The sequence below is a fragment of the Sus scrofa genome, chromosome 7 (assembly GCF_054392235.1).
Source record: "Sus scrofa isolate SSC_HxYL_T2T_F1_AM1 chromosome 7, Sscrofa_HxYL_maternal_Yorkshire_Landrace_v2.0, whole genome shotgun sequence".
In the NCBI taxonomy this organism is placed as follows: Eukaryota; Metazoa; Chordata; class Mammalia; order Artiodactyla; family Suidae; genus Sus; species Sus scrofa.
Genome location: NC_139389.1, coordinates 100,988,347 through 101,014,686, shown reverse-complemented (window position 1 = coordinate 101,014,686; position 26,340 = coordinate 100,988,347). Strand labels below are relative to the sequence as shown.

General features: G+C 43.8%; 1 protein-coding gene across 6 annotated transcripts in view; it reads left to right on the top strand.

Annotated features, from left to right (window-relative positions):
• Nucleotides 1-26,340, top strand: part of LOC102159623 (uncharacterized) — a 412,972-nt gene that overhangs the window by 338,406 nt on the left and 48,226 nt on the right. For all 6 annotated transcript variants that reach the window (XR_014810989.1, XR_014810988.1, XM_084969531.1 and 3 more), the window contains 2 exons: nucleotides 5,768-5,850; nucleotides 6,876-7,061. The gene's annotated coding sequence lies outside the window, so the exon portion shown is untranslated. The remainder of the gene's footprint in view (nucleotides 1-5,767; nucleotides 5,851-6,875; nucleotides 7,062-26,340) is intronic.

Sequence of the window (26,340 nt, the reverse complement as noted above, 5' to 3'; positions counted from 1 at the left end):
AGCGCCCCCTCCCAGCCTACCATGGAAAGAATATTGATATTTCAGCCCACAGCTAGTCTCCAGAACCCCGAACACAAGGGAAAAGAGCCGGTTGTGCTGTTGAAAGCAGGAGCGATCCTGGATCCTATCAGAAACCAAGCTGGATCCATCAGAGGCCTCTAGAAAATTCAGAAAGTTCACCCAACTCAATGAGAAATGAGTCACAGGGATGTGGCCAGCCCTGGCGCTATTGAACACTGCTTCTCCTGGACTTGTCAGGGTTGCTAGGCTCTGTGAGTGGAGTGTCCTGGATGACATAGTAACCTGCGGCAGGTGAGGCAAGGTTCTGTCCCAAGGCACTGCTGGCCCAGGGGGACCGACCAGGAAAGGACAATACTCAAAATGCCCTGGATCCATGCTTTTGCTCATTTTCTGAACATCTCAGTAAATCTCAGCATCTGATATTGTGGTTAGGACTTTATTGACTTCTCTACTGTGAGTTTTTCTGAAATTTCTTGGGTGAGCAAAGGTCTTCCTTTGTAAATTAGGTAAACTCTTTGTGATACACTCTTTTTTTCCTCTTCTCACCAGTTTTATGCACACCCTCCTTTGTAGAGCCCACTCCTTCTTTGCTCCCAGGACACTACCCTTCCTGGGCATTTCTCCTTCTCTTGGCTGCTCTTCTTTAAGGACTCTTGTTCTTTTGCCTTTGCATCCTGACCTCTTCAGAGTTCTACCCTCCACCTTCTTCTTACTCTACACTCTCCTCCTGAGGGTCCCTATCCAGACCCACCTGTGTGTGCAGTATGGCCCAGCTGAGATCTCATTCAAGTTCTAGACCCATGTCTACTGGACCTCTCCCCCTGGTCATCTCACAGGTGCCTCAAATTCAGTATAACTAACACTTCATCTTCCCCCTATGTTCCACAGTGTGTAGTTATCCAAGGAAGGATCACAGGAGACAGTCTTAACTAAAACTTCTCTATAAGCTACTCTGACAAGGCAATTCTAAGTATCTTTTGAATCTCTCTGTTTGTCTCCATTTCCTCCCTTATCATCTTGGTTCAGGTGACCATAAGCCTTCACCTGACAGCAACAATAGTCTCCTAATATATAACTCTGCTTCTAGTGTGGCCTTCTCTTAGCAATAGTTACACTAATACTACCTACTGAAGAACTTCAATATCTCAAAAAAAACAAAGACAGAATTTCTCTCTTCTGAGTTTGTGGGGCAGCTGGGCTGGCTGTGCTTCAGGCTGCAACATCTGGGGCAGCTCTGCTCCATTTGCCTCTCATCTTCCTCCTGAGCCCAGTGGGCCCAGGAGAAGGCAGAGATACAAGAGAGCAAGTGGAAACACCCAAGGCCTCTTGATGCCTGGCTTGGAAATGGCACTAGGTTATTTCTGTCCACCTGCCACTGGCCAAAACAAATCATATGGCCTGGCCCAAAGTCAAGCACAGTCAGTTCACTATGAGGCCAAGGCAAGGGTGTGGGTACAGGGGGCAGTGAGCACGGGGGCCAGTAAGGCAAACTACCACTGACCCTCTCTAATCTGTTTTCCACCTGGTAGCTAGATTTCTAAACATACAAACCTGATTATGTTACTTCCCATTGTCCTTGAGATACAGTCTAAATTCAGCCGATCTCTCTTCTCATGCCACCAACACAGTCTGCTCCTGCCATAGTGAATTACATTTATTTTCAAAATTTGCCAAGTGCTCTTACCTCCAAGTCTTTGTACAGCAGCTTCCTTTGCATGGAGCATTTCCTCATTCTGTGCTCACCTCATAACCATTCCCCATCCCATGAGTCAACTGGCTCCTCTACTTGTCTTTCATATCTCTTTAAATGTTACATCCTCCAAAAAGTCTCCCTAACCCTGGTTAGGGTTCACACTAGACACATTCCCTTGTCTCTTGTACTCGCACCTGTAATGATACTTAACCATCCTCATGATAATCACCCAAGGAGAGGGACTATATCTTAGTTCTGGTGCTAGTTACTGTGCCAGGGGCATAGTAGGTACTCAATAAATAACTTTTTAATGGATGATTACCCCATGCAAATCTGTCCATGAGTACAAAGTTTAATGCCCCCCTCCTTTAACGTAAAATCAGAAAACTTTTTTTTTTTTTTTTTGTCTTCTGTCTTTTGTCCTTTTAGGGTCACACCGCAGCATGTAGAGGAGGTTCCCAGACTAGGGGTCTAATTGGAGCTGTTGCTGCTGGCCTATGCCAGAGCCACAGCAAAGCCAGATCCAAGCCACATATGCAACCTACACCACAGCTATGGCAACACAGGATCCTTAATCCACTGAGCAAGGCCAGGGATCGAACCCACAACCTCATGGTTCCCCGCTGGATTTGTTTCTGCTGCACCACAATGGGAACTCCAAAATCAGATAAATTTAAGGTAACTGTGTATATTTGAACCAAAACTGTTTTGATCCTGTTGATGAGGATTAGTCTGATAAATATCTCAGATATGAGCATAAAGCTTGCCTTGTTTTGAATGGAAATCTACCTGGTTGTATTAGCATGTTTAAAAATAGAGTACAGTTGATGTTTACGTAGCAGATACTGTTGGTTGCCTACCCAGTAGCCTTCCTCTTCTTCTCTTTTAGCAGATCCCCAGTTCTGCTTAGAGTGTTCATATACCCCACCCCCACCCTCACCAAGCGGACAAATCCTGATTGACCTATGCCAATTACAGAATCCCATTCCTCTTTACCAGGGAATAACCACAGACCAGAATGGCCAGTGATATCTGAGGTGTAGTCCTGAGAAAGCTTTCCTGTCTGAGTAGCAAGAAGAGAAGTAATCCTTTTCTACACGCTTGTCCTTTGTGCTCGGGATGATGTTTTAGGAAGACAGGATTTTGAGAATGTGGCAGCCATCTTACCACCATGAGGGAGACATTACTGGCCTACTATGAAAGGCAGAGCAGAAAAATAGACAGAGCCTGGGTCTTTGCTGCCCCTTTGTTGGAATTACCTACTTCTAAGCTTTCTGTTACATGAAATAACCAAAGGTTTTTGTTGCTTAAGCCATTGGTATGTGGTTATTCTCTTACTTGCAGCTGAAAGAATTCCTGACACAAATGGTTTTGAAATTTATCCCTGAATACCCCAAATTTGTTATTAGCAAATATCAGAGACTTCACATCACTCCAGTCTGTTGTTTAACATAGTATTCTGAAGGCCTGAAATGTTTTCACAGGTGGCTTTTATTGATTGTGGTGGCTGACGTGATGGAGAATGAAATTCATTGCCATTTGGACTCTGCCCCTCCTTTGGTTTATTAATCAATATGCCAGTCCTTGTTTCTTCCTTATTGTATTCCCCGACTCCTCAGAGGAACTGGCGGGGCTGGAGCTACAAACGCTTTACCTGTTTCTTGAGACTTGTCCTGGGAATAATTTTCCAGTAAGGTAGAATCTTTCCGAAGATGTCCACATTCTAATCCTCAGAACCTATGAAAATTTTCTTTCACAAGGCAAAAGTGACTTTACAGATGTGATTAACTTAAGGACCTGGGATGGGGAAGTTATCCTGGGTTATGTGGGTGAGTCCAGTGTGATCACAAGGGTCCTTAAAAGTAGAAGGGGAAACAGAAACAGAGCATGAGAGGGATAGGTGACCGTGGAAGAATGGGTGGAGAGATAAAACGTTGCTGGCTTTGAAGATGGAGGAGGGAGGACAGCCTCTAGAAAGGGGAGAAGGCAAGGAAAGATATTCTCCCCTAGAGCTTCCAGAAAGAAACATAGCTCTGCCAACTCTGTGATCTTAGCCAAGTGAGACTTTTTTTTTGACGTCTGACCTCCTGAAATCTAAGATGATAAATTTGTATTTAATTCAAGTTATTTTGTTACAGTTTACAGTATCCATAGGAAACTTAAACAACAAATTGGCCTTATGACTGCAAAACTGGATATCCTTGGTTCAAACAAGTGTGCTACCTACCCAAGGGAGTAAACCATAAGGCATAAGCTCCAGCCAGAGGGGCTTGGCTCAGAAATAGGGTAGACCTAGTTTGGGAAGTGTCAGGAGTAGGTAGTTTTCAGGGAAGAAGAAAACCCCTGTGAGATGAAAGACACAGCACAAACCCACAATAGCTTGGAGTTCTAATGATTCCTTTAACACTTTGGGAACAAGAACTTTGAACTCTATTGACTTTATCATGCTCCCCCACCTCTTTTTTTCTTGCTAATACTGGGGCCAGAGCCCAGGGTGTATCACTTACATCCCATGAGCAATCCTGCATATGGCCCACTGGAAAGATGTAGCCTTTTCTTTTATCAACAGCAGAAAATGATGGGTCATTCATTCAGTAAATATGAATTAAGTGCCAATTCACTGCATGATGTGAGATGCTGGGGAAACAGTGTTGTACAAAATAGATACCACCTCGATATTCTCCCCTGTCCTAGTCTGCTTAGGCTGCTTTAACAAAAATTCCATAGACCGGATGGATTAAACAACATTTTTCTCACATTTCTGGAGGCTGGAAGTCCAAGATTAGGATACAAATATAGCCGTTTCTGGTGAGGATCCTGTTCCTGACTTGAGACAGCCTCTTTCTCGTTGTGTCCTCATGTGGCAGAGAGCGAGCTCTGTTCTCTTCATTCCTCATAAGGATACCAGTTCCATCATGGAGGCTCCATCCCTATGATCTCCTCCAAAACTAATTACTTCCCAAAGACCCCACCTCCAAATGCCATCACATTGCAGATTAGGGCTTCAACATAAGACCTTGAGGGGAAACACAAATATTCAATCCATAACATCCCCCTAAATTCCTCTGGGGAATATAGACCTTAATCCAAAAGACAGATATATAGTGACACTTATGACAAGTGTGATGAAGGAGGAGACTAGGATACTAAAAGAGAAGAAAAGAGGGAACTGATTTAGATGAGAGGGCCAAGGGAGGTATTTCTTAGGAAATGATATATAAACTGAGATCTGAAAGATAAGTAGGACTTTATTAAGGAAGAGCTGTGGGAAGAGAGATCCAGGCCCAAGGAGCATCATGTGCAAAGGCCCTGAGGCAAGATGGGAGGGGGCAAGTTCCTGCAGCAGTTGTGTGGTATATAAAGGAGAGCAGGGCACAAAGGGAGCTGGCACCTTTTAAAAGCCCTTGTTGGTTTCAGACTAAAGTTCTGGTTTCCCTTTATCAAGCTTTCTGAGGCACTAACTATGAATGCCCCTTTACTGAAGAAAAACCAGTACAGAACAAGTCTCAGGAACCCAAGCTCTACAGTCCCAATCAGCCTACAGCCTGTCTCTCTCTAGAGGATGTGGGATGGGGCAATTGTAAGGGGAGTCAGCACCACTCCTGTCCTTTCTGTCCATCTTTCTTTCTGGCCCAGCTTCTTTGCTGTAACCTCTGGAAATTTTCAAAATTAGAATCATTACCTATATGGGGAGCCTGCAATGCAAATCAAATGAGAGGCTGCAGCAGGCTAATGAAGGCCAGTGACCCAGCAATCTAATGAAGATGAACAGCTCTGTTACATGTAGAGGACGCCACTGTATCACATGCTGCTGGGAGCAGGAAGAGGTAAATTCAGGGTTTTTACTCCTCAGGACAAAGCCAAGTGAAATTGAAATATATATCTCTATTTCTGTTTATGTCTGCTTATCTATACCTCTGTGTCTTTATATCTGTATATATCTACATATATTTGTGTGGCAAGGGGAGAAAAATAATACTTAGGTGCTTTAGACAGGCAAAGTACTCTTCTAAAGAGGCCTAGTTAATGGAGTTTCCTCCATTCTCATTCCAGCTTCAGGTGATGAGGTCATTGAAGGTCAGAAGATGAGCATCAGAAGGCAGTATGGAAGAAGATACATTGGAACCACTGAGCAGGTATGTACATTCAAACTGAGGTGAAAAATTAACACAAATAAGGTAAAGTAAGAAAATATTTTGTCTTTTATGTGTAATATAGATATAAACATTATGTCTCTACACCTAAAAACTTTGATAGCTGTACAAAAATGTAAAGCGTATTTACTCATTAAAAACCACTTATTAAGGAGTTCCTGTCATGGCGCAGTGGTTAACGAATCTGACTAGGAACAATGAGGTTGCGGGTTCGGTCCCTGCCCTTGCTCAGTGGGTTGACGATCCGGCGTTGCCGTGAGCTGTGGTGTAGGTTGCAGACGTGGCTCGGAGCCCGCGTTGCTGTGGCTCTGGCGTAGGCCAGTGGCTACAGCTCCGATTCGACCCCTAGCCTGGGAATCTCCATATGCCGTGGGAGCAGCCCAAAGAAATAGCAAAAAGACAAAAAAAAAACAAAAACAAAAACCACTTATTGAACACCTGATATGTGCCAGGAATTATTCTATGAATAGATCTGGCTTTTCTTCATCTTGCATGTTTGAAAAGCATAAGTAGTTTCTTTTTTTTTTTTTTTTGTCTTTTTTTGTGTTTTCTTGAGCCACTTCCGCAGCATATGGAGGTTCCCGGGCTAGGGGTCGAATCAGAGCTATAGCCACTGGCCTACGCCAGAGCCACAGCAACACGAGATCTGAGCCTCGTCTGCAATCTACATCACAGCTCACGGCAATGCCGGATTCTTAACCCACTGAGGAGGCCAGGGATTGAACCAGCAACCCCATGGTTCCTAGTCGGATTCGTTAACCACTGCGCCACAACAGGAACTCCAAAGCATAAGTAGTTTCTTAATTTCACTTGATTACAAATCTTGTGACGGGTTTGAAAACTGCTCACCAGTAGAATTGGTAGACGTCATTCTTAGAGTCTCTTTTAATGGGTTTTCAATTTAGGAACTCAGTGCGGTCCAGTGGTAGTAGGCTCTGTTTATGTGTTTCCCCATTAATGCAGTAAAGTTATAAGATCTTGGTTTTCTGGAATTTCATTCATTCAAGGAATGCTAATGAGTGTGATGATGAGGTGCCCAGATAGCATGATGAAGATGGCAATCAAGGTCAAAGCTCTCAGTGAGCTGACAACGGACTGGGAATTTGGGGATCAATTTTCTCCATTAAACAATCTCGAGAAAATCCTGGAGGCCCAGAATGGGGAAACATTAACTTGAAAAGCACTTACTCAGGGTAAGTCAATTAAGCTTATATTTTCCCAGCTCATCCAGTTTTGATAGTAGCTTTTGTTGGTTTGTTTTCATGAAAATTCAGCACTGACTTTTACTGTCAATAAGTTAATAGATTTTATTTTTATATCCTTTTATCCTGGCACATAATTCTTTATGTTCACAGATCAATATTAGGGGAAATTTCTTTGCCAAGTAATGATCCATGTAGTCATAATAAAAGGGAAAATTTTCAAAGGTTTTCAGAGCCAGAAAGAATTATTGCAGATACAAGTGGGTCTATAACTGTGTTGTCCAAATATCCCACCAAATTTATTAGCCATTTTCAGCTCTTTCATGATTGAGAGTAAACCTCTTGGTAATTGAAGCCAGAAAATAATTTGTTGCATGTTAGAGCTAGAAAGCATCTTGGATACTAGGTGATCCAGTCTCCTTTGGAATGAGGAGACTGAGGGCAGGCTTAGTGACACCTCCTGCTCACTCAGAATCTTCTAGGTCATCCTTTTCATGAATTACAAACAGGATTCTTGGCCCTTTCCACCAGTCTAAAATTGCTTCTTGAGAAAGGCTGAGACTGAAAGAAGTCCATTTGCTTCAGATGATGCAGTCATGATAGGATTAAGACTAGAACTGAAGTCACACTAGCACTCAATCAGAAACTAATTTCTATATAAGCAAAAAGCGTCTGTAAAATGGGGATAATGGTACTTCTCCCACTGCAATGTTATGAGTGTTAAACAGGACAGACTATGTGAAATCGTTATATTTACCAAGCGTTCATTTTTTCAGAGGTAACTTGGCTGATCAAAAAGGTAGGTTTCTCAAATTGCCCAAGGGTGGGTTTGCAACTGGACTCATTAAGGGCTGTAATCAAGGATTTGAACCCTCAGAGCTCTCTTCATCTCTCCTCTCAGACTCCCCCTTCACATCTTGTTGATTCTTCTTTATCTGCAGACAAATCGCTTCTGCTTTTCTGACCGATAGATCATGGTCACTCAGTTTATGTGCGGAAGAGACTGAATCTCTCTCTTGGTTCCCACTGGGCATCTCAAGGAAGGGACTTTGTTTGGCCAGTCAGTTGTGGACCAAGTCACTGGGTGTGTTGGGAGGTGAGTGTGGAGTGGAGACAGCAGTAGGGTTACTAGAAGTTTGAAGTGTAAGGAGCAGGTATTTCTCCCTAAGGGAGAAGGAAATCTGCATGAGATGAGAGACACAGCCTGAGTCCATGCTGGCTTGGAGTTCTAAAGCTTCCTTTAACTCTTTGGAAATCAGGGCATTGTACTCTGTTGACTTTTCACCCTGCTCAACCCTCCCACCTCTTTTTTGTTTCCCTTGCCGGGAAATGATATGTAAACCAAGATCTGATTGATAAATAGGAATTGGTCAGGAAAGAGCTGGAGGAAGAGAGACCTAGGCTCAGGAAGCAGCATGTGCAAATGACCTAAGTCCAGAAAGGGGTGGCTGTGGGCCCACTTTGGGCTCCTGTCACACAGAATGTGATTCGTGGAAGTGTGGAGAAACGGTACTCAGAAAAACAAGGCTGACCAAATAGCCCAGTAGATGTTCCCTATTACTGTAAAATATTGTATACATGAGGGTTTTATTAGAATCTCTACCTCACATAGGCAGATTCATTCTATTACCAACAACCTGACATAGGGACTTTTTGGAAGCTATGCAAGCAGAGAGGGGCATTCTGTGGGCTTCTCCAGTGGTGGGAGAAATAGCAGGACCCTACAGATTCCAGGACCCAGCTCTGGACTCATGGGACAGAGGTAAATAGTTGCCACTTTGCTCCTCAGGTGAGTCAAGACCAATTTGGCTTTTGGTCTTTTCCCTCTTTCCCCTTGATGAATGTGGAATAATTTATTTCTAAATGAAAAATATTCACTATGGAGCATATATATTTGTAGACTTCTATTATTAGGCTGGGATGTGAGGCAAATGCTTTGGGGTTGGGGTAAGGAAATGAAGTGGTCCAGTTCCTTTGACTCAGTTTCTTCCTCACTCAGTTTAACTTTGGAGTTACATAGGGCTCAAGAGTGGAGGAGATGCTAACAGAGCTATCTCAGGGGTGGGCAAACTATAGCCTGTTTGTGTAAATAAAATTTTACTGGAACAAGTCGGGCCCATCGGTTTACCTATTTCTGTTGCTGCTTTTTCAGTTGACCAAATAGCCACAAACCCTAAATTATCTGGCCCTTTATAGGAAAAGCTTGTGGATCCCTGAACTGTACTACAGATTATCCAAAAATTACTATGTGAATGATAATTTCACTCTAAAAGGCTGGGAATGAGTAAAAGTCCAGTGAAATTATTTCTTTCATTTGAGAGAATGGTTCCATATTGAAAGGGAGGGAAGGAGGAAAGGAAGGAAGGAAGAAAGGAGGGAAAAAGGAAGGAGGGGAGGAAGGAAGGAGGGAGGGAGGAGGAGGAAAAGAGTAGCAGGGAAAAGAAAAGTTTTAGAAAAGGCACTGATTCATTCTGATATAATTCTCTTATTATACGCATGAGAACATGAGGCTCAGAGAAGTAGCAGGTCCCGTCCAAGGTCACGGAGCTGGTGACCCGCTCCCAGCGTCATGACTACTTCCTCTACTCAGTCAGGCCCTGCTACATCAAATTGCTACAGTTCTTTGCTCTGACCTCCATTATAAATTATATATTGTCCTTTCTTGGAGGTACAGGAATTAATAACTCACAAACCTGCCCCTTAGATAGTCAAAGTTGCCTGAATCGCTAAGACGCAGCACCTGTCACTCTTCCACAACCAGAAGAGGAGGCGGAAGTGCATTCCGGAACTGCCTGGGGTGGGGGTGGCAGTGTGTGGGCTAAGCAAGTGTGAGCCGTGACACATTTGCTCTGTGGCTTCCTGGGCTCCCCATATGTGTCTGCTGATACTAATCAGGCTTTCCAAACAGGGCTGATGGATCTAAATAAATAATTTCAAGTACCCTGAACACCAGTCATCTGAATGCAGTTAAGTCGAGTGCTGCTAGAGCTTGCACTCAGCAAGTACCACTCATCCCTTCAATCTGCCCCTGTCAGCAGCCTGTCCACAGCTGGAGGTACTTAGTCCACATTCTTCAGTCTCTCCCATTTCCTCTCAGTCCTGGGAAGGATTAGACTAACTAACTCCCCAATAGGGCTGGCCCACTTGCACCATGCTTGACAGAGTGTCTGTTTTCTGAAGAACAAGTTAGGAGATTGAGTCTGGGAGCTGGACTAATTCCTTCTGGGTCAGAAGGATAGGGACTCCAGCTCTGAGGCAGCCTCACCCCAGGTGAGTCTTGTAACTCACTGCCCCTGTCCCCCTGCCACTGCACTGCTCACTGCTCTCGCTCATCTCCACTGGGAAGACTGTGGCTCTGAACATTTGCCCCAGCCCCTAAATGGTCACAGCCCTTATGAGCTCCCAAATGTTGGCCTGGCAGCAGGTAAAATAACTTCAGGTCATAAATCTCAGATGACCAAAACATAATTTTAAGATTTCTCTTTAACTGTCATGAGTTCCATTCTTCATGGTGCCAGAAAACACAGTCTCACTAATTCAGGATCGACTCTGTCACTTCAGGATTATTTCCTTCCCCCACTTTCCTTGGCATGGGCTCTATGCCTGTGGGTGCGGGGTGGGGGCAGGGAGGCTAACATAATTTTGAGGCATTAGGAGCTGGGCTATGGAGATGCCTAGGCAAGCAGTTATTTCCTAAAATGCACACCTTCCTTCTTGGTTCTCATAAATTACAGTTCATACTACATCCTTCAAAGGCATCTTGTCCCAGTTAAGAGGTCAAATCTAAGTGTCATGCTGTGCTACTCTTAGCCACAGGGGAGAACAGCAGTCTGCCCCAGCTTGGCTGCCTGAGCAACTAACTAGGCGTTCTGAGCATATTCATGGAGCACCACCATAACCCAGGTACTGGCCTCAGTCTGAGAGTCCCTGCCCTGAGAGATTAAATTCTAGAGACAGGAGTCAGGTCAGACATGAAAACAAAATAAATGAAAAGAGGCAATGCAGGGGTACTGTGAAGGGAGCCAGAGGTGGGGAAGGTCTTTCTAAGGCATGGCATGTGAGTTGGGACAGAATAATGAGAAAGAAGTGACTATGCAACAGTCTGGAGGAATGGATTTTCAATAGAAAGAAACAAAAGCCCCATATCTCCAAAGTAGGGATGAGTTTGACCTGTTTGGTGGAAAGAGGACAGCATAGCTTGAGCGAAGAGAAGGAAGAGAGATTGGAGAGAGTTACAGGAGAGATGTTGGTATGACCAGGTAGGATGGATATATAGATGATAGATAGATAGGTAGAAAGATAGATTAGATAGATAGATAGATAGATAGATAGATAGATAGATAGATAGATAAAAATAGTTGGCATTTTATTCTAAGTGTAAAGAGATTCTATGAAGCCATTTCTATACCATCTCTGCATCCCTCCTGCTATACTCTCTGGGAAAATGTCAGTGGGCCTTGTCCCCTTCCAGGGAAAGGGGAAATCCTGGCACATAATGCTTCTACCCCCCAGGTTCCCAAATCTTCTGGTGTTTATGTTGCCCCCCACCCCTTGGCTTAGTTGGGAGTGGGGGCAGGAAACATCCTGCTTAGGGACATCCATCATACCTAACTACTTTGTCAGGAAAAATTGTGAAAGACTTTGGAAATAGACAAAATTGATTGCTGGGTGTCCTATTTATACCACCTTTCTGATTCATCTTTCTTCTTCTAAAGCTATTTTATGACTCTGTCAAGATGTGGAATACTGGTAGTAATGCAAGTGATTGTTGCCCATAGAAATGCAGACTGTGTCCAGCAGAGAGGCAGTTGATTGTTTCCCTGTAGATACTGGCCAGTTGTAGCTTTCTGCTTTTATTTTAGCACTCTTGATGGTTGATATATGTGTGAGGTTTTTTTGTTTTTGTTTTTCTTTTTATCTTTTTGCCTTTTCTAAGGCCGCTCCTGTGGCACATGGAGATTCCCAGGCTAGGGGTCGAATCGGAGCTGTAGCCGCCAGCCTACACCACAGCCACAGCAATGCCAGATCCTTAACCCACTGAGCAAGGCCAGGGATCAAACCCGCAACCTCATAGTTCCTAGTCGGATTCGTTAACCACTGAGCCATGACAGGAACTCCTATGTGTGTTTTTTGAATCCTCCTCTGATCTAGTTGTAACATATTACTGGTTTCATCATTAATAATGACATATGTTCATTTTAGATTTGTATCAGGATCATAATTTTACCCTTTTTCTGTCTTTTTTATTTTATTTTATTTTTTAGGGCCACACCTGTGACATATGGAAGTTCCCAGACTAGGGGTCTAATCAGAGTTACAGCTGCTGGCCTATGCCACAGCCACGACGCCAGATCCGAGCTGCATCTGCGACCTGCACCACAGCTCATGGCAATGCCAGATCCTTAACCCTCTGAGTGAGGCCAGGGATCAAACCTGCATCCTCATGGATACTAGTCGAGTTCATTAACTACTGATCCACAACAGGAACTCCTTACCTTTTATTTTTTAAAAAATAAAAAAGTATCCCTTGGAAATTTTAACCCCTCTATTCTTCACCTCCTGACTTCTTTCTCTCATTCTGAACAATCACAGGGAAGTCCTACATAGATTGCACTCTCCTCTGCACACAGAGGGAACATTTGGAGCTTGGAGAAGGAAAGACTTACCCTTGGTTTTCTGACTCCTGTTGTGATTCTCCACACAGCCAAGAGAGAAGTATCTCTATGAGTTCTTTAGGAAATGCATTCAAGTATTTTGGGAAGTAGAAAGGGTTCTATTCCCAGAGAAGTAAATGTCCTTCAGTGTACAAAAAAGTCCTCCCAAATGAAGTTATCCTGCTCCAAATGCCAGGATCACACCCAGGGAGAGACATTGCACTTGGATGACATTGATCTACAGGATGTTGCTCCTGGATATGGGGGGTCTTAATGACTGCCCCCCAAGACTCCTGCTGGGACCCATCTATTCATTTACCAAATCACTAAACCGGAGCTCGTTTAATGGTAATATTTTCCCCCTGGCAGGCAAAAATGTTTATGGCCTTTAATAAAGACCTCTCTGTTGAGAAGTGAGTTGAGTATATATTGTTTTAAACTTCAGCATCCTCCAGTAAGATTTATATTCTTATTTTGCTTAAGATTCACATTTTAATGTGGCAATAAAAACAGGTGAGATTGTCTCATTGCAAAGGATCCTATTTAGTTAATTATCAGGCCCCATGCCACAAATCACTGCATTGTATTTCTTGTACCCAAAGAAGTCTAGTATTTCTCCCTCTCCTCATATGAGTCACATGAGCCTATATTGATGAATAGAGCTGGGGCTGGAGGTGGTGGGGAAGAGAGACTAGGAGAGAGGAACCTTCCCTATATAACCCCTCAAAAGCCTAGCTATGTATGCATCAATTCAGGAGGCAGTGTGGTGAATGGGCAGTGTCCAGATTCTGGGGTCAGATCTTGAATCCCAGCTCTGCTGTCTACCAGATCTATGACCTCAGGCATGTTATTTAACATCTCTAAATCTCCAGTCCTCTCCCATCATCACCTCTGCACCACCCTATACAGGTTATAATGATGCTATATCAACCTCCTGGCTTTGTTTTGAAAATTAAATTAGGTAATGGATTTAAAGAAGCTGGCATCCAAAAAAGCAGGCAATAAATGTTGGATCTTTCCCCAGTAGAGGCTGACAACCTTGAGAAGCATCCAACATGATGTGCCTGATGCTTGCCAGGGGTCATCAGAAGTACAGGCAAATATCTAGGTGACTGGGAGCAGACGAGCAGGCATGGAGCGGGCGGGGGGGAGTTAGGTATTCAGACAAGATTCTGACCAGCAAGGAGCAAGGTCTCAGAGGCCAAATGAGGCCAGAAGCTACACAGAGAAGGAGTTATTGACAATCAAGTGAAGAACAAGACTGGGGCTTATTATTAATCTGCTTAACTTTGGGTGGGGAGGGGGTGGTTTCTGGACCAAGATCAGAAAGGCTAGAGACTACAAGCATAAGAAAATGGTCTTCTTTGCTTGAGAAGGAAAGTGGGTCAAGGCCTTCCAGGCAGAGGCAAACCAAATAAGAAGTCCCTCTGCAGGGCCCTTTGGCAGAAAGAATGGTCTGCCCTTAAGCAGACTTTGCTTTCTGAGCCTTTTCCACCCACAGTGCAAAAGGGTAGTGCTAGAGGGAGCCCCGACTATCCGAGAGCAGCTGTGATGAATCGATGATTCAGACATCAATGCAGGGAGAGGCTTCATGCCCTGGCAATGATGAGGATAGCCTTGGAGATTTCAAATGGATTTTATCTCTGGTGTCAACTCTGAACAATCGGTAGTGACTGCCTGGAACATTGTCTTAAGAAATAGTTTGAAGGCCACATTTGGGAAGAATTCTGTGATTGATTATTTATGTCTGCCAAGGGCTTAGAAATGACCAGTAGAAGTATACTTGTTACCTTTTAGCTGGAAGTAACATAGCCAATTCCTCCTAGCTCATATGCAGCTGGAGCAAGGCTATGAGATGTTTGTGGAGGGTTTTATTCATTCATGTATTTATTTATTCAGCATTCCCAGAATAGTCTCCATGAGCAGCACTCCCACACTGGAGAAAGTGAGGATGTGTGTAGGAACAAGTTCCAGAGATTCTCAGAGCTATTTTGCAGACCCAAGAATGCCTTGGCACCTCATTTAGATTCAATATCAGCAAATAACCCCTGGGAAGGAGAAATTATTATTATCATCCCAATTTTTCAGGTTCATCTCAGTTTGGGAATCTACTGGTTTAATAATTTCTACTGTAATAATAGTTATGTCCTCAAATGCACAGTCTTTTGCATCTTTCACTGAAGGTGCAGGAAAAGACAGAATCATGCACATACCACTTGCCCTCTGTGGTATTTAAGAACAGACTTCCTGACACATTGGCCAGCACTCAGCCAAGCTTTGAGCATTACCTAAACTCAGAGTATGTATATTCAGTGAATTGGCCCATATTTTATCTCCCTACAAAATAGCTATTTAAATATCCCTCGAGTATGCACTTTCTGAATCATTAAGGCCTTGGGGTGCATCAATTACACTAATTTGGGAAAGTGATCAAATTCATGCAGGGCTGTTATTTTTAAAGAAAAGACATTTCAGTGTATTGATGGGGAATTGGTGTCCGGAGTATATAGATTTCCAGTTATCTCCTGTCATGGCAGGAGTCCATTGGTTTCCTTTAAGAGATGGAGAACACATTATGCTTGGTATTAACAAAGATCAATTTCAGTAAAGGAAGACATTCAACACAAGGGAATTGAACTGAGCTGGGAATAAATGACGTAATGTTTGAAGCGATAAGAGATAAGTCATGCTGGGACTCCAAGTTCTTGTATAAATGATGATTAAATGGAATTTCTGTCCCTGCCTTTTACTAAAGGTGATACTTCTTTACTGTAAAGTATAACATATCTATTTTAGCATTGTCAGCGAAGTATGCAGTTAATAATTGAGCTTCTTAAAGATTTCAAAATTCTTCAGTTTTATGTGAAGAGAGGGCCTTATCTTTACTGCCACCTCATTTCTCCTCTTCAAACCAAAGCGACAGTCTTTTATAAGAATTTGGCTTTGGGTGTTATCTTTCAAGAAGATGGTATTCCAAACTTCAATACTGTGAAAAGAGTTACAAAGACACCATAAGGATAATATGGAAGATTTGGGAAATAGAGTAAAGATAAGCTCCCTGCTGAGATGTGAGATGCAAAGAAAGAACAAAAATGATGAGCTGAAGAGGAACAAGACTGGTGCAGGATTTCTATCAGCGTCTCTAAGGGGAAAAAAAAATCAAACTAGAGCAGACCTTCTCTTTCACTCTGTGAAGAAATTTCTTTGGGGTCCATAAAAGCTGTTTATGTATTTAAGTATATTCATATAAATGTGTAAAGCTGGAAGAGACCAACAGATGAGAAAACTAAAAGCACAGGGAGGTGGTGTGATTTACCAAGAATCAGTTTTCCTTCCTTCTGGCTTTTAGGTATGTCTTGGTAGCTAAATTTTCATTTTAAGAGGAAATTTAGGGAGTTCCTGTCATGGCTCAGTGGTTAACAAATCTGACTAGGAACCATGAGGTTGTGGGTTCGATCCCTGCCCTTGTTCAGTGGGTTAGGGATCTGGCATTGCCATGAACTGTGGTGCAGGTCACAGACACAGCTTGGATCTGGCATTGCTGTGGCTCTGGTGTAGGCTGACGGCTACAGCTCCAATTCAACTCCTAGCCTGGGAACCTCCATGTGCCGCAAGAGCAGCCCAAGAAATGGCAAAAAGACAAAAAAAGAAAAAGAAAAAAGAAATTTGGGAGATTTTCATGTTTAAAAAAATATTGTTCCAGAGTTCCTGTCAAGGCTGAGCAGAAACAAATCTGACTAGCATCCATGAGGACACAGGTGTTTGATCCCTGGCCTCGCTCAGTGGGTTAAAGATCCAGCGTTGCCATGAGCTGTGGTGCAGGCCACAGACGCAGCTCAGATCTGGCATTGCTGTGGTTGTGGTGTAGGCCGGCAGCTACAACTCCAATTAGATCCCTAGCCTGGGAACCTCAATATACCTCAGGTGTGGCCCTAAAATGCAAAAAAAAAAAAAAAATTTGTTCCAGTTCTTTCAATTTTGTTCGTGATGGTGGTATTGACTTTTGAATAAGCACCCAAACCTAGCCACGCCCACCATGATTGGATGCCAGAAGTTCTAACTTGAAACTAAACTGAGTGCTTAGTTTCTAAATCCATGATGCTTGGGGATGGTGTGACAAGGAAGCAGAAAGTGCATTTTCACAGAGAAACATGTAGAGGACAGGCAAGAACAAGAGAAACACTTATATAAGAAAATTAGTTTTGATTTGTCAAGTAAGAGCTCCCTCCTTTCCAGAATCCTCCCTAGATGGAGAAGACTGGGAGGCAAAAAGAGAGAAGAATTACTCTACTGAGGGCACTTAGGACATCTCCAGCTCAGACACAGAGTTGTGAAGGGGCCAAGACTTAAACCAGGAGAAGAGAACCAACAGTTATCATCTTTGGGTTTTTGTCCATCTCATCTTCTTTTCCATGCTAACTTCTATGTAGAGAACTTTAAGACCTTATGCCAGAATGAGGAGGTTGATTGGGAGCCAGGCTTCTCACCTCCAGAGTTTTCCTAAACAGAGAAGGGGTTGCCATTCTGACACCTGGAATTAAAGACCTGAGTGAGGCTTCGTTAATCTTTCTTTCTGTGAGCACTTTCCAGCACAGTGCTTACCAGGAGGGGTGGGCAGTGCTTATTAATGGAAAACACACAAAATTTGGTAGCCTAGGCTCCAATCACAGTACTGTTGTTCACCAGCTTTGTGTTTTCAGGTGAGATCTGTTTCCTGACATTAGGCTAATTGACCTCAGGGTCCACAAGACAGGTCATCTAACAGCTCAGTCCAGACCACCTCACTCCTTTCTTCCTTCTACCTTGTCCACTAACTGCCACCACCACATCCTGAACCAAACCACCTCCTCCATTTCCCTTTATCCTGCTTTAAATTTGGAGTTTCCACTCTTGGCCCCTTTCCTATTTCTCCCACATGTCACCAGTCCCACCAGACATGGTCTTCCATTCTTCAAGATCTCCAATTCCTGATTCTTTCCTCCTTTGCTACCATTTTGTTTTTCCATTTATAGTCACTTCGCTAAGACTCTCCCTATTCCCTCCTCTACCTTCTGAACTGTGATCCCTCCACTGATAATCAGCACTCTGAAAATCTCAACTCTGGATAAGTCCTACCACCCATTTCTTCAAGTCCTACTGCTGAGCAATGCCTGTGAGGGCCCACCATAGGCACCACCCCCTTAGTGCATGATTTGATCTGGTTCCACAATGACTAATGTAAGCTTTTCCACTCTCCTCAATCACCGTAACCCATCACTGTTCCATCCCTTGATTTGTAGCAGTTTTCTTGGCTTTCTGTTTCCTGAGAAGAACATCGGTAGGGCAGATCCTAAACCACCCTAAAGTTTCATGGCATCTGAATGACCTGAACTGGGAGAACAGAGGGCAGTTCAGACACATGAACATGAGCCAGAGGGAAGATAGGCCGATACATGGCAGAGGATGGGAAACCAACTGGATAGTCAAAGTGGGTTCCCATGCAAGAGTTCCTGAGGCTGAGGCTGCAGAATTCATTTATATCCCGTTCAAGAGGACTATATCTGTGCCTTGTTGAACTTCTAGTTCATTTTAGACACTTTGAAAATCAATCAAAGACTTTAGTGTCTTGGAGGTCTCATCGTGGCTCAGTGGTTGGTTAACGAACCTGACTGGTATCCATGAGGATGCAGGTTTGATCCCTGGCCTTGCTCAGTGGGTTAAGGATCCGGCATTGCCATGAGCTGTGGACTAGGTCACAGATGTGGCTTAGGTCCAGCATTGCTGTGCCTGTGGCATAGGCCAGCAGCTGTAGTTCTGATTCAACCCCTAGCCTGGGAACCTCCATATGCCATGGAAGCAGCTCTAAATAGACAAAAGACAAAAAAAAAAAAAAGGCTTTAGTGTCTTCTCTGGATGAAGCTCTGAAATTACCTAAATCACAAATAAATTTTCTCTGAAAGGCGTTTTTGGATATAGAGTGAAAGATGCTGCATAATAAAGTTGTATTCTTTAAACTGAGTTAGGCGAGAAAGCCTATTTCTGAAATTTTGTAACTCAAATAGAGCTCTTGCCCAATTACCTTCCCTTTTGTATTCATCATCTGACTTTCCAGCAGGTATAGAATATTAGCCTGGAGAAGGATCTTTGGTCAAGTATCCTGCTCAAGGCATGGAATTGTAAATTTGCAGACAGATCAGGGGTATGCTGGGAAGAGTGGTCCTTTTTTGGAAAGCTTCACTGTCTCACCCTTACTTTGTTTTTTTTCCTGTTTGTTTTTGGTGATTTGCAGAATCCCTAAGCAGATGAAGAATGTAATGACCTGGAGCAAAGAGCATCTGCTCATTTTACTTCTCTCAGTCATAAGATTTTGATGTCTTTTGGCTTTTCTCTAATGTAGGAAGGTAATCAATAGCAAGTTATTTTTTAGGTGCAGTTCTTGGGAATCATCAGTTCCTTATTATGGAGAAAGTTCGATGCACAAACAGACTCCAGGGACCCTATGGCCAACCAGAAAGGCTTTGTTCTGCGTTAAAGTTCCTGGGCAAAAAGACAGTTGTTGAGACTTTCTCTGGGTGGTGGCAAGGGCATCTGTAGTGAGAGAAAGACTATAAAGTAGATAAAAGAAAGCTTATAAATAGGTGAGTTGCAAACTTCTACCCAACCCGTTAGCTCAGTTAGCAACCTGAAATACAGTTGGATCACTGGGCCTCTTTTCTTAAAAGCTGAATAAGAGCTAAGACGGGGAACAGATAACAGGGTAGTGGGCAGTGGGCAGATGGACCCACCACTAAAGGCAAGAGCTATCAGTCACTGGAAGAGCTGTGGTCCAGGGCTTCTCCTAAGATCTATTTAAGTAGCCATTCTTTAAGTTTAAAAAAAAATGTGAAACTCTAATTGAGTTTATATTCTTTAATAGACTGAAATGTTTGTTATTTATGGAAGCCTGAACAGATTACTCTGGAATAAAAGTTACCAAATTTGTTTTGTTAGTAAGTATGTTTATCTTTTAGGTTAGTTGATTTATAGGAGATACTTCACCTACTTCCAAAAGAGGGAAAACAACAAAAAGGGATGTGCAGTGGCATTTTCTACCTGCTGCCCACTTGGGTTTCTTTGAAGTAGAGCTGAGTTCCTTGTTCAGACTGACCCTGAGTGACCCTTCGTCCGTGGCTTCAGCTCCCACTGGCCTCTGGTCATAAGCCTACAGGTATTAGTGGCTTCCCACTCTTAGGAGTCTGGGTGCCTCAACATGCCTAATGTTTCTCTTGACACATCTTTAAGAAGGCTCTTCATTAGTGTGTCCTTATTGAATTCTGGTTTTGGTGTGTTTTTTTGTTTGTTTGTTTGTTTGTTTGGACTCTCATTGCTATAATCCCCAACATGCTGGTAAAATTGTAATACTTAATCACTGTTTTTGGACCATGTACCACCAACTTATAAAATACCTAGCTCTGGTGTGGTGCCGCCCTTGTGTGATGTGATGTTAGTTGACTCTCATCCACGCTGCCTCCCTGGGTGGTGTAGGCATCATTTATCCCATCTTACAGGAGAGGAAATGGAGTCCCTGGGAGCTTAGGGATTTCCTCAAGGTCCATGACTGATCAGGATTAGGGTGGTCAAGAGGTCGGCCCTCCAGCACTCTCTTGTGGCCTAGATTGTTCTGACCCACCAGCAGCCGAAGGGAAATGAACCCTTTGCTTTATTATTTATTCTTCATCAATTTCTAAAGACTTGAGAGAAATGTTCCTGCCCAAGGGCCATCCTTAGCATCTCTTCCAACTTCAAAATAACAAGCCTCCTTTCAAGACTATGTGGTGACCTCCTTCCCCTTTATTTCCCCTTGGGAATCCCTGCTGCTTTTACAAATCATCAACCTTTTACATTAGGTTCTATTTCAAAGACCTTTTAGAAAATCCTGACTAGAAAGAAAGGGCAGACTGGAAAGGGTTTAGCAAAGGAAAAGAGCTCTCATTTAGTCATTACAAGTATATGTCTCTCTTTCTTCGTCTTGCTCTCTGCCTGTTTCCCTGTTTCTGTGTCCCTTTCTCTTTTCACCTTTCTTCATGCCTCCCTTTCACAAGAAGCCTTGTGGAACAGTTCTTGCGTATTGAAGATCCTAGAAACCACAAACAGTGGGATGCCATGGCCACCTCTAGGCCCACAAGAGCTGCGGTGATGGAGGCAGGACTGCTCCACCCGCCTCACTGGAACTGTGGTACCAACATGGGGAGAGAACAGGGAAGAAATACCCCAGTCTCTCTCTTCTCTCACCTCCTGATCCCCTGCTGATTCTTCCCATTGGCCCAGACCAACTGTAGGCCAGAGGGCAAGGGAGCCTGAGCGATGCAGCGTGTAGGAGTAGCCTTTGGGTAAATAGCAGGGTAGAGACAGGCAGAGATGGGATGGAAGCAATAGTGGATGTAGAGGGTGGGAACAATACAGGGATGAGCCTACCTATTGACAGTAATGAGACTGGCTAGTGAGATGAATAAAAGATATTTTAGTTCATGACTTCAGCCCACCTCCTGCCACCTCCAAAGTAGTGTTGATCCATTTCTTGATGAGTTTTAAGAGCAGGACCCTGGTGTCATTCTCTGAACATTTCTGTTGCCTCTACTCTCCTTGCCCCTTTCCCTTGTGTCTTGTTGGCTGGAGAAATCTATGGATGCCCTGACTTTTCTCTTTAATGAAGTGGAATTGGGAGTTGCATCTCCCTCTTTCTCCCACATTCTTCTCCTTTGCTGAATGGTAAAGAGGAAGACCAATTTCCACAGATATCCCCCAAACAAGCCATGGCAGAGGACTACTCAAATGGTAACCCTTGTTTCCATACATCTGTCAATCAGCTGATACAAGATATACTCTTACCATCAAGCTAATAAAATTAATTATCAGTACCCCTCTTCCAACACACACAGGTCCCTCACAACCATCCAGAAGTTTCATATTCATAATATTGTATTCTTTTTCTTAAAGAAAGCCTCATAATTGTATAAACTTTAGGCTCTACAAAGTCTGGATTTGTTTCTTCCTCTATATCTTTGTCACTGAAGGTACCTTTTCTACCCACGACTGGCCTGGCAGTGTTTGCAGAATCCAAAGTAGAGGTAATTAATATACGATAGATCTACTGGCAGACTCCTAAGACATATGGTCCAGTCAGCGGGCCTAAACAAAGGAGCAATTACAAGGTGTCACCGCATCCTAATAAAGCCGTGGCAGTGACAGTCAGTGACACAGATGACAAAGGTAGGCTGCTGAGGACCAGCCGGTCACAAGCAAAGCTCTGGTGCTCTGCAGTTTAATAAACCTTATATGTGTCAACAGCAGAGCAGTCACCTCTTCTGCTGCCTGGTCAACTTGCACACCTGCTTTCTGGGGGAGGTGTGGTGAGGTGAGCACCAGCAGACCTGTTCTGCCGGCCTCTCCAGAACAGAACCTGGTCCAGGCCATGGGGAAGCCAGCAGGGGCTCTGCACCTGGGCATATTTGTGGATTCCAGCCCTGGGACACTGTGCCCTGGGTCAGGTCACAGAGATGGAGCTGTGGCTCATTAGTTCCAGCCTCAGATGACACTGCCAAGCCCTGGGTTAAGTCCCGGCCAGCCAGATTTCTCTTCATCCGTGATCACAAAGTACCTGCAATGCCTTGTGCTGTTGGCTTCAAGATGCAGGTGCCTTAATGCCAATCCTTCCCTCCTCAGAAAAACCAGCCAAAGACCCAATTTAAACTGAGAACCTGCTATGTGAAGCACTGGGAATTTAAGAAAAAAGAAATTAAGGTTTTCTTGATATTGATTTATCCTTTCAGTACTTACCAAGCCCTTATTGAGAAATAGAAGGAGAGAGGGAGCAGAGGGATAGAGTGGAGAGGCAGGGAGGGTGAAAGACTGTGATACATATAAAGAGGGTTATGAACAAAGGCCCTGGAGGGTTTGATCCCAACCATCCATCAGCCCTATGACCCTGGGGGAGAAACTTAACCCCTCTGGGCCTTAACTCTCCAATTTTGTAGAATGGGAATAAAAATAGTACCTACTCCCTAGGGCAACTGTGAGGATTAAACAGGTTAACATATGTAAAACCCTTAGAGCTGTTCCTAGCACACAGTAAATACTGACTAATACTATTTTATGTATACCTGGCAAAACATCTCTTTGTGCTCTATGACTTTGCATAGCAAGGACTACGGCTCTGAGTTTAGGGCCTCAGTCCCCTGACATCTCCTCTCAGCATCCTCCATTTATAAAGTAAGGATGCTGATAATCTGTGCCTCACCAAGTTAGTTCTGAGAATCAAATGAGATAGGCATCATGCCTGAGCTTATATTCTCTGTGGACAACAGGACGGTCATATTATTGGAAAGTCATAAAACCACTCCTGCAGGTTTACCTGCCTTATTGGCTTGTGCATGACCCTCATCAGCACCCTTCCTCCATCCTGAGATCAGGGTTGCCTTCATGGATGGTCAAGGCCCTTGAGAAAAGCCAGCTCTCCCTCCACAGGACGCTGAGGGGTTCCATCAAGGTGTGGGATCCCTTCAACACCACCAGTCCTCCAGGGGCAGGTGCTGAGGACCAGCCTGGAGTTCTGGCTTCACGAGACACTTAACAAACTGGCACAGCTGGTCCATGGGCTCCCTAGGCAGCTGGACTGTGAGGAAGGCAGGGAGCAGCATCTGTGCTCATGGCCTAGAGGACGAGGACAGGCCCGCCCTGGCACATGCTCTGCCTGCTCCTTTCCAGCTGGCAGCCCTGCTTCATGAGCTGCGCTCAGAGCCACAGTGAAAGGGGCTTTGATGGGCAGAGTTATTAGCACTCTGTTTTAATTATGCCTCCTGGCATTTTTCCCACTGCTTCTGTTTCTCTTTACCTGTCAATGCTGTTAATGTCACCCAGCACCAAGTGGTGAAGAGCAAATTGAACGACTGTAAGTGGGGATGAATATCAGGCTGGTTGGAAAACTAAGGACATTAGTCTTTCTTGTGTTAGCTGAGCAGGCCCTTCTGGCCTTGCCTTATTGGGAGCTCAGGAAGTGCCTCAGATCTGAGATTTGCTGATGTCTGGATGAAACCTAATTTCTAACATCTGGTGCAGAGAGCCCATTTGGGAAAGGCAAAGAACAGCTTGTCAGGAGCTCCTCATGTCAGTTCAGCAAAGTGCGAAGAGAGGAAGCAAAGAAATGCACCCAACCTGTCCAGGTAGCTCTGAGCCTTTGGGGACCAGCAGGAAATGGGACATGTGAGGGGAGGAAATGGGAGGGGACCATCTTTTGTAGAAATGACTCCTGATGCTTCTCAGGACCCATGTCGTGATGGAGAACTATTCTCTGAGAATGAGGAGGGATCTCTCAAAGACAGGAGAAGATTATTTAGGGAGCATCTGGTAGTGGTGATCACTGCTGAAGATGTTTTTTCTTTTCCTGTATTCTTAAAAGATATTTTCACAGGTGGACTAGTCTTGCTTCTCAACCTTTTGGAGCTAGCATCCTTCTACTTTCTGGCTTCTCTTATTGCTGCTGGGGAGGTAATGTCTGTCAGTTTTTGTTTCTATGATCTGAATTTCCTCTCTGGCTGTTTTTAAGACCTGCTCTTTGCCTTTTGTATGAAAGCAATTTCACTGCAGTGCCCGTGTCGACATGTGTGTTTCTTTTTATTATCCTCCTTGGGGTTTGTTGTAATTCCAAATCTGGAAAATTCTCAGCCTTCATTCTTCAAAGATTTCCTCTTCCCATCTTCTCTCAGTAAGTCCTTTTAAATCCATGTTTGGCCTTCTCGCTCCTCCACATCCTCCTGTTCTGTGAAAATCCTAGGAAACTGGGGCTGAAGTATATTCCTCCAGAGAAAATGTCTATTTGCTTCTGCCGCCTAGCAGGGATGCTTTCAACACCGGGCTGCTTTGAAATAATTTCTCCCTAGTTAATCTCAGTGCTTTTTGCATATACAGATAGGTTTTCAGCCACTGCAAACCTACATGGGAACAGGCCTGTGGTTACACACATTTGGGAGAAATTTTTCTTTTTCCAAGGCCCAAGGCAGAGACAGACAAGTGCCCTTGTGAAACAGATTTTTTTTCTCCTCTGTCCTTTCACTGAGGGTAGGGCATGTAGGGGGTCCCTGCCCTTCCAACTCTGCACTCCCGCAACACGGCCATGAAGCGTAAGGCACTAGAATAGATGATGGGGCCAGAATTCTCAAGAGCTGTTGCTGTCTTCCATGGCTACTCTATTTCTACCTTCCAAGTCTTTCTCCATTGTCCTAAGGGTTCTGAATTTTTGAAACATTTTATTCAGCATTTCAAGTTGTTGTTTGTTTATTTTTGGAGTAGAAAGGTTTTTAGAATTTTTTTTTTTTTTTTTTTTGTCTTTTTGCCTTTTCTAGGGCTGCTCCTGTGGCATATGGAGGTTCCCAGGCTCGGGGTCTAATTGGAGCTGTAGCCGCCGGCCTACACCACAGCCACAGCAATGCCAGATCCAAGCCATGTCTGCGAACTACACCACAACTCATGGCAATGTCAGATCCTTAACCCAATTGCCGATTGAACCCGCAACCTCATGGTTCCTAGTCGGATTCGTTAACCACTGAGCCACAATGGGAATTCCAGTTTTTAGGATTTCTAGTCCAGTGTATTTCCAGAAATGGAAGTCTGCATCTTCATATTGATAAATCCCCTCTCTGGAGAGTTTGCCAGCTTCTTGCTCTCTCCATCTGCCTTCTGTTCTCTGTAGGCCTAAATGTGAATAGGTAAAGGGATCTTTCCTCTTGGTTGGGACCCACACTCACCACAACAGGAAGCAAAGTGGCAATCTCCTAAAATGTGAGAACAAAATATTGTGCCAGGACCTCTACTTGTATATTTAACCTCATATATTGCTTAGCTTCTATTTTTGTAAATGCTTTATCATGTGCAGATTATTCTTAGTAGAGTGGTACATGCTCAAAATATGTTAATAAATATAGTCACACCTTTAAAATGATAGGGGTGCATAATCATAAGAATTTGGAGACTCCACTACTTTTTATTTTTTATTTTTTTAGGCAAGAAGTAGATTTATTAAGATAGGATGCTTGTGAGAGATGCAAGACAGCAGGCAGGGAGGCTCTGCCCTGAGGATTAGGTGGGCTACAGTTTTATCATCCAAGGGGAGTCAGGGTGGGAAAAGACCACCTCTTCCTCTTTCCTGGGGTAGTAGTTCCTCCTTGGTATCCAGTAAGAGAGTATCTGACTCTCCACTACCTTTTAAATCCATGCAAAGCCATTGTCTATATTCTTATGATTTATATGGCTGGAGAGAAAACATCCAAAACTTTGTATACATTAATTTCTACTTCTCCAGACCAAACACAAAAGGTCTGACGTAGGATATGAAGAGAGACCGTGTGTCCTAGGGCAGTGGGGGTGGTAAGGCGCTTGCTAGGCTCACAGCGGAGACTGGCTGACCCTCTAATGGACCCATTCCTAAGTCTCATTTCTATTCTTCTGCTATAGCCCATATTTTCTCATTTCAGCACTTCTCTCTACTGCGTAGTGGGATTTTCCACAGTTTTTGACTCACCCCGTGACATCACAGAGTATAGTTTCTCTGTTTAAAGAAAAAAAAAATGTAATTCACATAAAAATATATACCAGCAACTGCAAAA